This window comes from Lissotriton vulgaris, chromosome 6 (genome assembly GCF_964263255.1).
Source record: "Lissotriton vulgaris chromosome 6, aLisVul1.2, whole genome shotgun sequence".
Taxonomy (NCBI): domain Eukaryota; kingdom Metazoa; phylum Chordata; class Amphibia; order Caudata; family Salamandridae; genus Lissotriton; species Lissotriton vulgaris.
The window spans coordinates 956,397,281-956,413,197 of NC_141694.1; positions in this window are offsets into that span (position 1 = coordinate 956,397,281).

Here is a 15,917-nt window from a genome sequence, read left to right on the forward strand (position 1 = left end):
TCTCTCATCGAGTGATGTGTCTTCCATTGCAGTCCTCTACGTATTAGTATTGCTACTCCTCTTGAATAATTAGAGTAATTGGCTTCCACTACCTTCCCCCATCTGTTATGTCCGAGCGTGTTCGTAGCTGTGGATGCTAGGTGGGTTTCTTGTAGGACATATGTCTACCTCATTCCTAATTAAATAAGAGTGAATCAGTCTGGCCTTCCTTCGATCATTTAAGCCCCTAACATTCCATGAGAGACATTTGATGGCTGTCATGTTTGATATAAGTAAACTACAAACTGGTGAGCGCCTTCATTCTCCAGTGTATCCAATGTAAATGTATCAGGTTGTGCAACTATGGCAGCATGAGGTGCAGTGAATTCCCATTGTCGGGTGAATAACTGACATGCAAATGGTCGATCCAGGTTTAACTGATACTTTAGCTCCGGCATTGGACATGGCAGGTGTTTTAAGAAAAACACAGTTCCCTCCCCACTCCACCCACATCAACCCCCAATTAGGTTGTGACCATCCCACCCTCTCCCCTTTAAACAATAAACAAACATTCCACAATAACGAACTTAAGGGAATCATCCCATAGGGGTATGTGAGGCCACCGGAAGTATTCCCCTACACTTTTGGTAGGGTGGGCGAGAGCACGACATGTGGCCTTTGTCCAATAATAAACCAGCTTTACCTGCACAGACAACCAGGCAATATATACTATCCAGCCAACTTTTGGGTAGAACGCTTTCCGATAGTCAAAGGATAGCCATGATTACAGAGAGCACACAAAAACAGCGATCATGTCCAAACACATCAATCATTATCGCTCAAAGTCCTTTCAATCTGTGATTCATTCAATGTTGCTTATTGTTTGTGTTCTTTCACCATCTGCTTCGCGTACCCAAGGGCGGCCTTAGCGTCCGTGAAAAAGGTAGGTTTCCAGTGACTCTGAATTCTCAATTTGGCCGGGTAGATCAAGGCATACTTGGTGCCAATCTGTTGGAATGTTTTCTTCGCAGGGATGAACTCTCTACGGGCAGCTTGCACTTGTAGCGTGAAATCCAGGCATAGAGCTATGTTGTTACCCTTGTACTGAATATCTCTATTCTCCCTGGCGAGTCTGAGAATCGTATCTCTACCTCTGTAATTTAGTACTCTTGCCAGAATTGGTCTCGCCGGTGCTCCTGGTTTCAGTTGAGCACCCAATGTACGGTGTGAAACGTTCAATTAGGAACATAGCGGATAGGTCCAGCCCAAAGAGATCTTGCATCATCTCCTGTATATAATTCTCCATATTTTGGATATCCATAGTTTCTGCTACCCCTGTAATTCAAACGTTGTTCCTCCTCGATCTTGCTTCCAAATCCTCGTTCTTCTGTTTTATTAACTGCAGTACCCCATCCATACCTCACAGTTTCTTGTCCATTTCCGTCTGACCTTCTTCCGCTTCCGTAATCCTTGTCTCCATTACACTCATGCGGCCCTCATGTTTTTTTACAAGTTGGCTGATTCTGTCCATTCTCTCTGCCAGCGAGTCCATTTTGGAGTCTATCCCTTGAAGACTAGATTTCAAGTCTTTAAACATTGCCAGAATATCATCTTCAGGTGGCTGGCTCGCGATGCTCTCTCATGTGTCGCAGCACAGTCCAATCAGCTTGCCCCTTTTACTTAGCGCCCATGGGTACACCTCTTAAACTGCGGGGGTTGCCCACCTCACCCAATCCAACGTTGACCAGATTGACCGATGTCCATCCTAACGTGTCACTATTTATGTCGCAAGCCAGGGCATCTGTTGTGTTTAAAGCCAGCTTTTTATGGCCACCACATGTCCCAATGCTCTACCTTGATCGAAGGGTCAGTAGGGTAGAAATATGCTCAGCAGGATCCTCAATGCAGTGAAAACAGTTGGCCCCTACAACCGCCCTGCATGCGAACCAGTGAAATCGCGAGCTCCAATCAGGATCTTTACATTAGGCTAGACCCCCCTCCACAAAATGGCGGCGGCGCTGGTGCTGCTAAAACCTGCCTCGCTATAGCACTAGAGGCCGGGTGCCTGAACTGTTGGCAGTATGTCTGTGAGGTCCGGAGCCAACACGAGTTATTTCGGGCCACCAAACATCCGCTGCAGCGGATGTTTGGTGGGTCAAAATAACAGTCGGAGCTTCCACACCTGGTACACGATCCGAGTTCCAAGAATGTCTCACTCCAAGTTGACTCCCGCCCGACTACAGTGCAGTCACACTGCTCGCACAGCGGCAATGCCCTATGGCCCCCACCTCGTTTAGCTTCTGTTGCTGCGGGGGGCCTGGTGCTCAGTGGCTGCCACTTCTCCTCTACGCCGGCGTGGTCTCAGGCATCAGACTGCCGGTGTTCCCTCTCCACACACCCGGGGTGCTCCAAAATTTAGGCCCCGGCTGCACTATGCAATCTCGGAGGTAGGCCTCACCTCGGCAACGCCGTTTTGCTCGACGTTATGATTAATATTCCCGCAAAAACTTTAATTCGGCCTCCAGGTTCCAGTTGACAGCACTGTCACAGAATCGGATCGCAGTCAAGCATGTCATGGACGGATGTATGACGGATATTTCACGCTTGGCCGGCGGATCCGCTCTAGTAAGCGGCCATTCCGCAGCTCAGCGAAGCCACCCCCCCGCTTATTGTGTTATTTAATTCAACCAATGGATACACCTGATTATTTAAGGTGTACTAGGAGTTATTGGCATTTAAATACATTCACAAAGTGGGATATATTTCCAATTACACAATGTCCCAAATACGCTTAAAAGTGGAATCACAAGCCATTTGTCTCCAAGCCATGTAGTTTCTCTCATTACCACTTCTCCTCCCTTCTTCCACAGGAGCAGTTCAAACATGTATGGCAAAATATCCTAGTTTACAATTCTTTATAATTATGGCTCTGCCATATTTGCCACATAATACATCATCCACTGCATAATCTTACAGTTTTAATAATAATTTTTGTAGCTCAAACAGATAAAAAGTTACAAAAAACATGACTTGAGTTGCTGCAAAGTAGACGGCCCTTTGCAAAGGTTGACTGATACGGTTGTATGTTATACTGATACTACTGATGCAGAATCTTTGCAGAGACTTAACATGTGTAGAAATGTCTAAATAATAAAGTATAAGAAAATGTATTGCATTACGCTGCAGCCTTTTTTTTGTTGCATAATTTAGTCAACACTGTGGCATCATTTTGTCCCTCATTGCTGCATAATTTCAGTGGCACCAGAGCAGGTAGCACATGTTAAAAGTGCTTGTGCATGAAGAAGAGAGACTGCGAAGTTTGCAAACTTAGTTTGGTGGGCATGCAAATCCTGCATTGCCAATCCTTGGTTAGTTGCAGCTACTACTGCTGAAACAAGGCCAATGGAGGTACCAATGGGTGAGGTGGACTGGCCTCGATGGCAGGGCCGGCTTTAGTGCTGGTGGCGCCCTGTGCAACAATGTTTGTTGGTGCCCCCAATGATCACCTACGCCTCGGACTCCCTCACTACCACCCTTTAACAATCCCCCGCAAGTCTCCATAACCACACTCTTTCTCAGATACATTTTATTTGATTTACAGAACCACTCATACCAGTATACGTTGTCAGAGCACTTTACATCACACATGCTACACAGAGACAATCATTTATATGTGTGTAAATCGCTGTATATGAAATGTTACATAAGACAAAGGACTACAAGGTGTAGAGGCCACATGACAAAGATACTAGTAGGCAGTATAGTTTAATGGCTCACTGTTCAATGTTATGATTTTAACATAAACTGCAAGTAACAAAAGGATCTGTCTGACAAAAGCAGCAACCTACTAAACTAGTTAACATTATGTGCACTTTGTGATCTGCATGGTACATGTTCTTTGCAGCAGACACATTAACCAGCTGTGCTACCTTTCCAAGAGTCAACCCTTCCACTACACAAAACTCCGATCTCTCTCTAGGAATAACATTAATCACCAAAGTTATCATGACATTTTTATAGTTGCTGAAAATTGCTGGAGGCCAGAAAGGAACCATAATATACTTGCAAACACTACGCACCCACCCGAAATAGGTACCCAGTGCCATCACACCGTTCATACTGCCCTAACCTGCTCAAGGTTCATGTGACCTCAGTGACCGAGTCACAGTGACTGGATCACTGCTGCTCTAGGGTGTGCTGCTTCGTAGGCCTGCCCGCAAGACTGGAGATGAACTTCAGTATGCATTGTCGTGGACTGGTCTTCAAGGTTAACCCACAAAGGTCTAGTGGGGCCTTCTGAGGTCTAGCATGGGAATATGCTCCCTCAATAGAGTGGTCTGGGGGACTGGTCATGAAGACTGAACCCGGTTCCCCAGTTCTAAATTTGACAGCTCTGGCCATAGTGCCACATCCTCTCCCCAACTGAACACCATATGCCCCACTGAGAGAAACTCTCACTGCCTTCAGCTACACCCTAACTGTGCCCCCTTTAAACACTTGGATGTGGCTCAATTCAAATTAAGCACTTGATAAGAGTAATATGTTGCGTACAAAAAAAAGTAATAGCAAACGCTCATAGAGAATGCAAGATTAAGTCAAGCATGTGAAATGTAAGCAGAAACAACATGGTTACCTTAATGATCTCTCACTCACTATTCAGAAATCAGTGAATGGTTTTACCTGAAAAGTTAAGAACATGACTACAGAGCACTGAAGGGAACCGTTTCAATGTCCATTGCTTATATCCTTACAAAACGCAAGCAGTATGGTTTAAAAAGACCACATCCATTAACACAGAGCCATGGTACACCCATCCTTCACAACACCATGTTCATAAATATCCATCCCATGGGGTTAAAGGCTTTCTCTGACTGCGGCAGCCTTGAGGCATGTCTTCAGGCATGTCGCACTGGTCTGGGGAGGGCTAGGAGTGACCCGATTCACGGGCCCTTGTTTTCCACTGGTCAATTTGCAGCTTGGATTGGACCTTGTCCACCTCCCCGATCATTGAAGGGGATACTCAGTTGGAGTAACCAGGCGCTTTATAAGCTTTTAATCTAATCTAATCTAAGAGTAGTCTTGCATACCCGACATTGGTCACTCATAAAAAACAGGATCTGGTTTAAGATATGGAGCCTCATTAACCTACTTGGGTTTGCCCCACTCTTCCTGGTGCAGCACATTCATTGGCATGTGATGAATATAAACCTGAGAAGTGCTCATTTTATACTTTGTAGAAACACCGAATCATAAACGCCTCCGCAAAGGACGAAGGGCTTTCTTTTACCAACACCATTCTTAGGGGTCCTGGCATTGCTTTAATATGATCAGCACCGAGAGAATCTAGTAGGAGTTTGCATATTATAAATGTTCTCAGTTTGACAGTTAGACGCTCTAATATGCTTGATATGAGACTGAGTTTTGCTCCTCAGATTCAAGAGAGGATTACATGTTGGTATTCCTCATTGCTTACTCTGTGGAAGATCCTGTCATGTTTGCCCAGTGAGGAGAAAGCACCACAGTTACTGCTGCAATCTCATCAAGGATTGAAGGCTGAAACAACTCTTTTCTGGATCTATTCTACTAACTCAATGGGCAACTATTCACCAGCAGCATATCAGTAACTCATACGTATATTGGAGCATACTGGTGATTGCATATATTCCCTATGTTAGAATGTTTAAGCTAGCTTCAAGTTAGGCAGCATGTCAAATTCTAGGCTCTGCCTTGTCTATAAGGCTAGAAGTGTATTAGGTCTTGAATTAATTGCTAGCAGAATTATCCATCCATCAACTGTGCGTCTTTTATTTTGTCCAGTCAACTTTGAAAAGGCCTATTATAAGTGTGTTGTTTCCGCAAGGTCATCACATTGTGGAATGCTATAACTATCTATTTACAGATGCTGCCCAAAGATCTCCAGAATTCATTGTTGAAATTGCCCTGGATAGTTAGTCCAATTTCAAGTTTGACCTTCTTAGAATGTCATACTGTTAATTACAACATTATGTAGGTATTTTCTTTAAAATAACTGCAGACAAGCCAAGCAGTTGAGCTAATCCATGGTCAGATAGAGCTAGCAGAGACGTGTAAAGTTCAGTCTAGTCAAATCTTTAGCCACTCCTTGCCCCTGTATCTATATGTAAAATGATAGACTTGTAACAGGGAATTGTGGTTATGTTTTTCACTGAGGGGTTCTGAGTGACGTAAAATAGTTGACAGGAGTGAAGCTCGAGTTGTTTATGATGTCACTGAGAAGCCCAGGGCAAAAAACATCCCCATGATTTTATTTTATGTATGTCCCCCAATATCATCTGCCCTTGCTTTCAACTGCTACAAGGGGCAGAGGAGTGATGGGGGAACCATACATAATATGGCCTCTGCTAAGTATCCCTGTCCCAGACGATAAAAAAAGTCATTGCCATCCTTCACCAACCCCAACCACCTTCCTTACCTTCCTTTTCCCTCATGCAGCTGTGCTTTCTGCTTTCAGTCAATGTAGACAAGCAAAGTTGAACTGACAACCTCTATGGGAGGTCTGTCGGCCTGGCCTGGAAGGTCTTTATGACTTAACAAACCTGGGTAACTAGTTTTGTGATCAACTGTTGCTATGTCATTGCAGTGCACTATGAGATTCAGAAACTGAAATAAATAATTAAGACTCTCTTTCAAAGCCATATATAGCAGCAAGAAAAGCAAAGTTACAAGTAACAAAAGCAAAGCACAAGAGGGGCTGGATTGACTCCTGCTCCAGAAAGGAGGCAACCTGAGTTCACTGGTCCGATCTTTAGTAAACAGTCCTTTTCAGCTACCTTGTTGTATTTTCTGGGGTCTTGTGTCAGTCTTGCTTGTAGTTTGATGTTTAATTCCTTTTATTCGTCGGTTGATTGCTTTACAAATTTCACTACTCTGCCACAAGTGATTTGGTAATGGAGAACTATATTTAAAGACTCATTTTACTTTAATAAATTTAATTTAAAAATGTTGTCCATTTATAATAGGCACTTTTGTGAGAAATATATACTAAAGGAATCTTATTAACATCAGCATAGTGTTTGCATAATACTCTATTATAGTTTGTCATAATAAAAATGTTCACACTCTGTCAAACTTGTTGTTCCACCTCCCAATAAAAGGTAGGAGATGTGAAGGGTTTCCAATGTGGAGCTTTAGCTGTCTTCGGCATGAGAAACCTCTAACCTGTTGACTTGTTTACCACTGGGCCCATAAGTTGGTTCTGTCAGTCTCCCTGTCCTATAAGTGGGGGTGAGCACCACAAGAGTTCCATGCCAAAGATCTCCCTGGACATCTCAACCACCTTCAACACCATCTCCCACCAAACCCTCTGTGCCAGACTCCATGATGTCAGCATCCACGACAAAGCGCTAGAATGGATCCACTCCTTCCTCACTGGCTGAACCCAGAGTCAAACTTCCACAGTTCAACTCAGAATCCACAGAGATCAGCTATGGATTGCCTCAGGGATCCTTCTTGAGCCCCACCCTCTTCAACATCTACATGGCCCCACTTGCAGCCATCATCAGAAGCCACGGACTGATCATCATCTCCTACACTGGTGACACCCAGCTGGATTGCCTCAGGGATCCTTCTTGAGCCCCACCCTCTTCAACATCTACATGGCCCCACTGGCAGCCATCATCAGAAGCCACGGACTGATCATCATCTCCTACACTGGTGACACCCAGCTGATTCTCTCCCTCACAGATGAACCCACAGCTGCCATGAGCAACTTCCACAATGGGATGAAAGCAGTCACCACGGGGATGAAAGACAGATGCCTCAAGCTCAACTCAGACAAGACCAAAGTCCTCATCTTGAGTACCAACATCCTCCACCTGTGATGACTCCTGGTGGCCCACGGCACTTGGATTCCCCCACACATGTAGAGACCACGCACAAAAACTCAGCATCATCTTGGACTCCTCACTCCCAATGAACCACCAAATCAACACCGTCTCATCCTCCTGCATCCACATGCTCCACCTGCTTCATAAGCTCCAGAAAACTGGTCACTCAGGTGCTCGCCAGTAGTAGATTCAACTACAGCAACACACTCTATGCCAACACAACCTGGAAACTCCTAATGAAACTGCATAACAGACTGAGTGCCTCCACCAGACTCCTCCTGAACATCCTACACCGCAGCCACATCACCAGCCACCTGAGAGACCTTCCCTGGCTTCCTACCAAGAAAAGAATTACCTTGAAGCTCCTCACACAAGCCTACAAAGCATTTCACAATGCCGGACCAGCATACCTCAACCACCGCCTCTCCTTCTACACTCCCCCTAGACATCTCCACTCCGCCCAACCGACCCTGGCAACCAGCCCACGGATCCACAAGACCATGGATGGAGGACGATCCTTCTCCTACCTTACTGCGAAGACCTGGAACTCCTCGCCTCTGCACCTCAGGAATTCACAATACTGCAGCAAACTCAGAAGGGACCTCAAGACTTAGCTATTCAACTGAACCGCAGACCTTCCCCCTGCACCTTCAGACTCTAACAGATCAGTTTTCCTGCTTTACAAGAAACTTGATTGATTGATTGATTGATTGATTGAACTTAGCAATGATAGTTCTGAGCATAAGAGTGCCGTAAACCTAAAGTCAGATTTCTGCAGCCACGCAGAGCCACGTTGCATGGCTTTGAATGGTTCAAAAGTTGGGAGTAAAGCATCTCAGTGCAAATCACAGTGTTGCATTACTATGCGCAACGGAGCCATTCCATGGGCGCTGCTCAAGTGTTCCCACGCAGCTCCATGGTTTTTGACGCTTGTCCAGACTTACCAAACCTGGTAAACCAGGGCACGCACCAAAAAGATATGTCTGCCAAGGAAAGGTGTAATGAGGGGAAATATGTTTATTTCTCCATGTTTTTCCTCTTTCTGTGTGTGCAGCATTGTGCAGCACAAATAGAAAGATGAAAAAGCCTCATGAATGATTTTGTGCAGGAAAGTGTCCCTTCCTTAATCAGAACAATTCTGACTTTAGCACAGGCACCCTTGCACCAGGTGCTAGGCTGCCAAAATGGTGCCAGCACATGGAGAAAGGACAGGCCTTGGAAAATAGGGTGCATTCCTCCCCTTTCCATATGACTGAATCATAAACATGGTCTGCATGCTCTACTAGTATGTAGATCTAGTTATTTTCCCCACTCACTCATGCAATGTGGTCCCTCACACTAGATTGATGATCAGTAGTGGCTCCTCGGGAGAGTGCTGCAGGGAGGTGCGGCGGCCAGGGTGCATGCTGCAACACCAAATGGCGACGCAGCATGCGCAATGTCATTTGTTTTATTTATTTATTTCTTTACTTACCTCCGTTTGGCCGTATGGCATAGTTTACTACCCCCACCCCACCACCTGCAGCACACCCTCAAGGAGCTGCTACTGTTGATGATGATGTTTATGAAAAAGTTGCCAATTTGCCATGGAGCGCTACTGCCTGCCACCCCTCCTGCCATTACATTCCTTGAGTCCATACTTATCTCCAACCAGTTCCAACACAAACGCCCTATTCACAGGGCATTTCGGAATACTTAAAGTAGTACCCTTTTACATACTCTTACATGCTTTTGTGAACCGCCCCAAAACATTTATAATGAGAAAATCCAAAGAGTATTCATAAACAATTAGTACACATAGACCAAACTGTTCTTTCTTTGCACTTTTACTAATAAGGAATTGGATATTTTGTTCAAATTTCCAAAGGCATGTTGAAGTGCATCATAAAGTTTTCCTAAAGTACTACTTTCTACACTCATAGATGATTTTGTAAATTGTCTCTTTCGTCTCTATAGGGCTCACACCTCAGAAGCACCTCTCTTCAAAGGTGAGTTTAAATTCAGGTATATAGGTTGTCATATGTTCTGATGCCCAGCTAGTGTACTATGTCCTTATCGTTCAATATATGCATTTCTAGTTTGCTCACTGATATCCTGTGCTTTAGAATGAAACAGGCCTCCATTTAATGCTGCATCACCCAAACATGCAAATATCCTCTTACAGATGACTTTAGTTTTAATCACTCATGTAGGCACAGAAGAACTCCGAGACATTGTGGCGCCATAAACAGTCATCAGACACCCTGAGCAGGAGCTTTGTTGTTTAGACAGCTGGGGCCATTGATTCATTCACTTCCTTATCCATACTGTTCAGGCTTTATTTGCTACCCCCAGCATGTCTAGGACACAAACTATCTAATTCAATATTCAGTTTGGAAAGCAAGCAATTTTGATCTAAATCTTGAATTCATTTAAATGTTATAAGTGAAATAAAAATTATTTTTCCGAAGTTTAAATTAAAAAAATAAATCCTCACTTAAAGAAAATTTATTTTATCATGATTTAATAAATGTCCATAGATATGGATTGATTAATAGAAACTAATGTCATTATGTTTTAATTAAATTAATGTTTAATTTTTAAATTCATAGGTGCTATAAAATATTTGATATTAAATATAAACATACTATTTAAAATTGTTTACAGCATTATATTTAGGGAGACCATGCAGCCAGGGCAGAGATCTATGTGTTGTAAAGTATAGGAAACACTACAAATGTAACTTCAAAATACATAATAAAAATATTTTCATGTGAAATAATAATGAAAACTCATTTGTTATATTTATGTTAAATGAAGAGCAAAATTTAAAAAAAATGCTAGAGCACTGGTTACTTATTTTTAAATTAAAACATTAATAAATTGTAATATATTAAATTAAATTAAAATCATTTTTTTGAAGTTGAATTTAAAACATCTCTCCAAAATAAAAAATAGTATGTGTTAATAATTATTGAAAGTGGTGAATCATCTTGGGACCTGCCTTCAAATAAGGTATTAAGATATTTTATAATTTAATACTAATTATGATTTTTTAAATATTTTTTCAACATTAAATTATATGTATTTATATTTTTACTATAAAAAAACATAATTTAATTTGAAATTATTTCCTATGAGATTTTATTTGTGTCCCCACCTCAATTTATTCCTGTGAGAGAGTGTTGCAGTTTCAGTTTTTTGCCATGTGTGGTGCCATGTTTGGTATTGGACTTACTACTTTGACTTTTTTGGCAGTAGTAACTTGCCCTCATGCGTTTGTCTCCACCAGTAGTGGCCACTCGGACTACAAAGTGGTGGGGTGGGGAAGGGGAACACAAAAACACCCAAAACAAGTGTAAAAAAAAAACCTTACCGTGCTCCTGATCCTCGCCTCATCAGGAGCCTGCTGCACACTGCGCAGGCTCCCTGCTCCCATGCAATTCTCAGCATGTGACCGGTGCTGGGATTGTTCTGAGTGCCTTGGTTCGGCGCTCAGACATAGAGTTGGGTTTCTCCACCCAGCTGCTCAGTGCAAAATGCTACTAGGTGGAGAAAGGCTAAGTGTGCGTGACGGATTGGACAGCAAAATCATCATGAGCACTTGGCAGTGCCCACTACTCCCCACTCCTCCATGGTGCTGCAGCTGCAGTGTCAGGATGTGAGGCCATGCCCTTCCCTCTCAGCCTGCAGGGCTAAAAAGAAAATGATAATAAAAATTTTTATTATCATTTTATTTTTGTCCTTTGCCTCTGCTGGCTTTCAGCGTGTGAGGGTCGGAGGGAGAGGAGGGTGACGGTCTTCCGCCACAACAGAGGAGCCGCCCCTGGTCTCCACTGGCTTTTTCAGGAGGTGGTGACATGTAAGTGTAACTGTGAGAGTACATTTTTGAGCAACTTTACCCTCAGAGTTTGCAAATATTCAAAAGTAGTAAAGTTAGAGAGTAAAGTTACTTAAAAGTTTAAGAGTAAATTAGACGTGTAAATTAGTCACAAATGTAAGTTACCTTCGTGAAAATGTGTGTTGCAGTGCATGAAAAGTTGCATATGAGAATTGTCATTTTGTTTATATTTATTATAATGGTAAAGGTTTCAAATCCCAATAAAAGTCTAAATTATAATATGTTGTCTACACTACTTTGGCTGGTGCCCTCACATTTTGATCCTTACTCATAAATCCATAAGAATAAAAATCATCAATCCATACTTTAAAGGCATAGGAGGTAAATACGATATTGGGCGCAATCACTTCCGCCGACACCGCATCGGTCATGGGACCGACCAACACCCGCTCAGTAACCCCACCGCCTCATTTGGATGCGAACACTGTTTGGTCTCTTTCCTACATTTTAATATACCATCATGCATTCCGGCTGTAAACCGGCCGTAATGCATGCTCCCATAGCGAAATAGGAGGTGTGGTTCATCCCTGCACCTTGTGGCAGGCACCTCAAAGTGTCTGTCAGAAGGTACAGGCATCAACAGGTGGGCACCGTAGGTGTCCCCTCTGCCTCCAACCAGAGGCTGTGCACCCAAAGGGCCCGCAAAGATGCAAAGACATACCGCCATGGAAACCATGTCAGCAACCATCATCGTAATCTCAAGGGCAAAAAGAGCTGCCCCTGAGATTGCAGGCCATATTCGTACTGGTGGACGGGCTCTCTGAAACCGTCGGAAGCCAGACGGAATGACTAGCTGGTTTCCGTTCCCATCTCCTCCATCTTAATCGGGCGGTCGGAAAGAAATCCAAATGGCCCATTACGATGTGGCTGTAAAGGCTCTGACCGCAGGCCAGTGCGTTTACGAGCCGCATCGTAATCGGCTCCTTAAGGTATGTTATCTCTACAAGCATAGAAAATATGGTTAAATTATGTATGGAAAAAAAGAACCCAATGCCCATTGTGGAGAAGCCCTAAAGACTTCGGATAAACCCACAAACTCATCAAGCAACCGACCCTCCACCCATCATGGTGTGAGAAAGTCCACGTGCTGCGATGTCCTTTATGAACCCACAAGCCATAGCGATTTAAGACAGTTATGTGAAATTGAGAAAGCGGGCCTTAACATAAGAAAACCCACAGATGAGATAGAAATACAAGTTAATCTTATAGATGGCCCCGAAATGAAATGAAATGATAAGGCACTGAACTCCTTGGAAATAGTGGACCAGAGGCAGGAGTCCCCCCAAGAGAGCACAAAAGAGAAATTAGTACCTTATGAGGTCAGTCCAACTGCCCTAATGTGAACAAACCAGAATGCCTAAATCAACCTCTTAAGACAGAGACTCCTAAAGATGACTCCAAAATAAAACTTGTACATCAAAAGAAAGCTGTATTGAATGAGGCTGTAACAATCCAATCACCATGAGAAGGTAAACAATTAACACTGTACCCAGAGTACCTATCCCAAGGGAAATGGGACATCCTCAATAGAGGAAACTTCCTAAATTTGTTCTCGCACCTTCCAGGACTAGAAAATATAAAAACAACAAACATTGAAAGTGTTGCTTTTTTCGCCCCAGAACCAGGCCAAATAAATGAGACCACGGTAGTAACTTTCTACAGTAAAGATATAGCCGCAGCCCTACAGTTGAATAAAGATCGTTTGGGCGATTGGGGCATTCAGACAAGTCTTGTGACTAAAGCTAAATGCCCTGCTTTTCTACAGGATAGATTTCAAAATGCTTTAAAGGATTTCGACACTCCAACCCTGTCTAACAGTGAATTAACCAACCGGTTGCTTACTTCAGTTCTGTGTGGCTCCCTAGCATCTACCCAAACAGCGCCGTGGAAAAGGAACGCGCTACAAATAGCAACATCTAGAGCAGAAGGCTCCTGCCAATGTACAACAGAACTCCCAAGACAGGTCTTGGCTCTCCCAGGCTTTATGGTGAAGCACATAGCATCCCAAGTGGACATAAAACCAGTGAAAATACGGTCCACCACCTTAGGATCTGTTCCTGGAACATCTGAGGTCTAACAAAGGAAAAATCTGAAAGAGTAACAACCTCTCTTTTGAAAAACTATCATATTATTGCACTGCAAGAAACCTGGTCCTTGCAATTTGCCACCTGGGAGGACTACACTGTTTGTGAATCCTGTGCAATTGCATTCCAAGTAGGCAGTCATGCGTCAAGAGGCGTAATGATCGCTCTTAAGAACAACTTGGCCCTAAAGATCTTGGTCGCCCACTTCCAATTCGCCCATGAGTTTGTGGTGCGCCTTCATTGGAAAGGGATCATGTCGTCCTAATGTGCAAAGTTCTATCCAAGCAGTGATCCCACACAAAAAACTACTTGATTGTGAAAGAATCAATATTGGAGCCTATTAGAAAACTATGGTGGACTTTGGACCAACAAGAGGCAATTGAAGAGAAGGTGGTTAACTTTTTGGAAAACTTGAACCATGAGTTTAGTGGTCAGCTGATGACACTGTCGTGGGAACAGGTAGTGGAGGACCTTAAAAAAATCTATCTGTGTTAAAAGCTCAAATAATTCCCCCATCTATACCCCACCTCAGTGACTACAAGCACACTATGTTGAGTATTAAACACAAATTAAACCCTTTATTGCATAAATGCACATATACTAACATAGATCACAAATTCCATTGGCTGGTCTACAATCAATAAATCCATGACCAACAGAGACCTAAAGCAGGGATGGATTTTGGCCTCTCTACTCTTTAATTTGTACCTCGCAGATTCACCAGAGTGGCTGGCCCGCTCTCAAGCTTTTCTACCAAGAATCGCATCCGATAAAATCCAGTCAATTGAATACGCAGATGATACGATTCTCCTTGATCAAACTCAAGTGGGCCTCCAACGACTTTTTGATTCCTTGGTACAGAAGGGGGTGGTGATGGACGGAGCATCTGAATCAATCAAACACACCCAGTCAAAAGATCTGGGTTTAATCCATCACCGTTCTTTAGCCCATTCTGCCACCCCAGTTCAGACATGGCTATATGCAAATTAGTCTGACATTGTGCCTCATGGGAACAGTCCAGCCCGAACTGCAAAGCCATGTCTTCCCTGGACCGGAAACAAGCTTCCGAGGACCGGTTTCTGACATTCCAGCCGTCTTCAGCCCGGCTTGCTTGAATCCAGTGGCAAAGTGAGCAAGGGACTCATGTCTGAGCATACCCTGCCACACTTATGGCGGCCAAAAGCGGTACAAGCTTTTCTACCAAGAATCGCATCCGATAAAATCCAGTCAATTCAATATGCAGATGATACTATTCTCCTTGATCAAACTCAGGTGGGCCTCCAACGACTTTTTGATTCCTTGGTACAAAAGGGGGTGGTGAGGGACGGAGCATCTGAATCAATCAAACACTCACACCCAGTCAAAAGATCTGGGTTTAATCCATCACCGTTCTTTAGCCAACTCTGCCACCCCAGTTCAGACATGGCTATATGGCTATATGCAAATCAGTCTGACCCTGTGCCTCATGGGAACAGTCCAGCCCGAACTGCCAAGCCATGTCTTCCCTGGACCGGAAACAAGCCTCCGAGGACCGGTTTCTGGCATTGCAGCAGGCTTGCTTGAATCCAGTGGCAAAGTGAGCAAGGGACTCACGTCTGAGCATACCCTGCCAACTTCAGGCCGATTCGGCAGGGCAAGCCTACGGAATAGTTGTGTTCCTGGGATACCCTCCTGCCGGACACCAGTTCGAGTTTATATATCATATAAACTCGCTAATGTTCTTCCTGACTACTGGGAACATCCTCCACACGTGACAAGAGGAGCTAGGATCTAGGTAGACCGGCTCGTACTTTGAGGCACACTAACCGAAATACGGTGGGGCCAGAAGTGGTACTGGAAGCGACATCAGTCCTGAAGAAGACCGGGGTGACCTTTCGAGGCACAGTAAGTCGGTCAAAACATGTTGACCACAGCAGTACCAGGAGCGAAGTCTTGAGAAACCTCATTTTCTCTCCAAGACATTACCCATCCTTTTTCTTTTTAATCCTGGTGGGGGAACCTGGGAATAATAAAAAATGTTTTGGTTGGTACTCTTAAACCAGTTTTAAATCACTTCCTATTAACTGCACCTTTTTTTGTCGCACTACTATTTTGAGCCACTTGGTGATT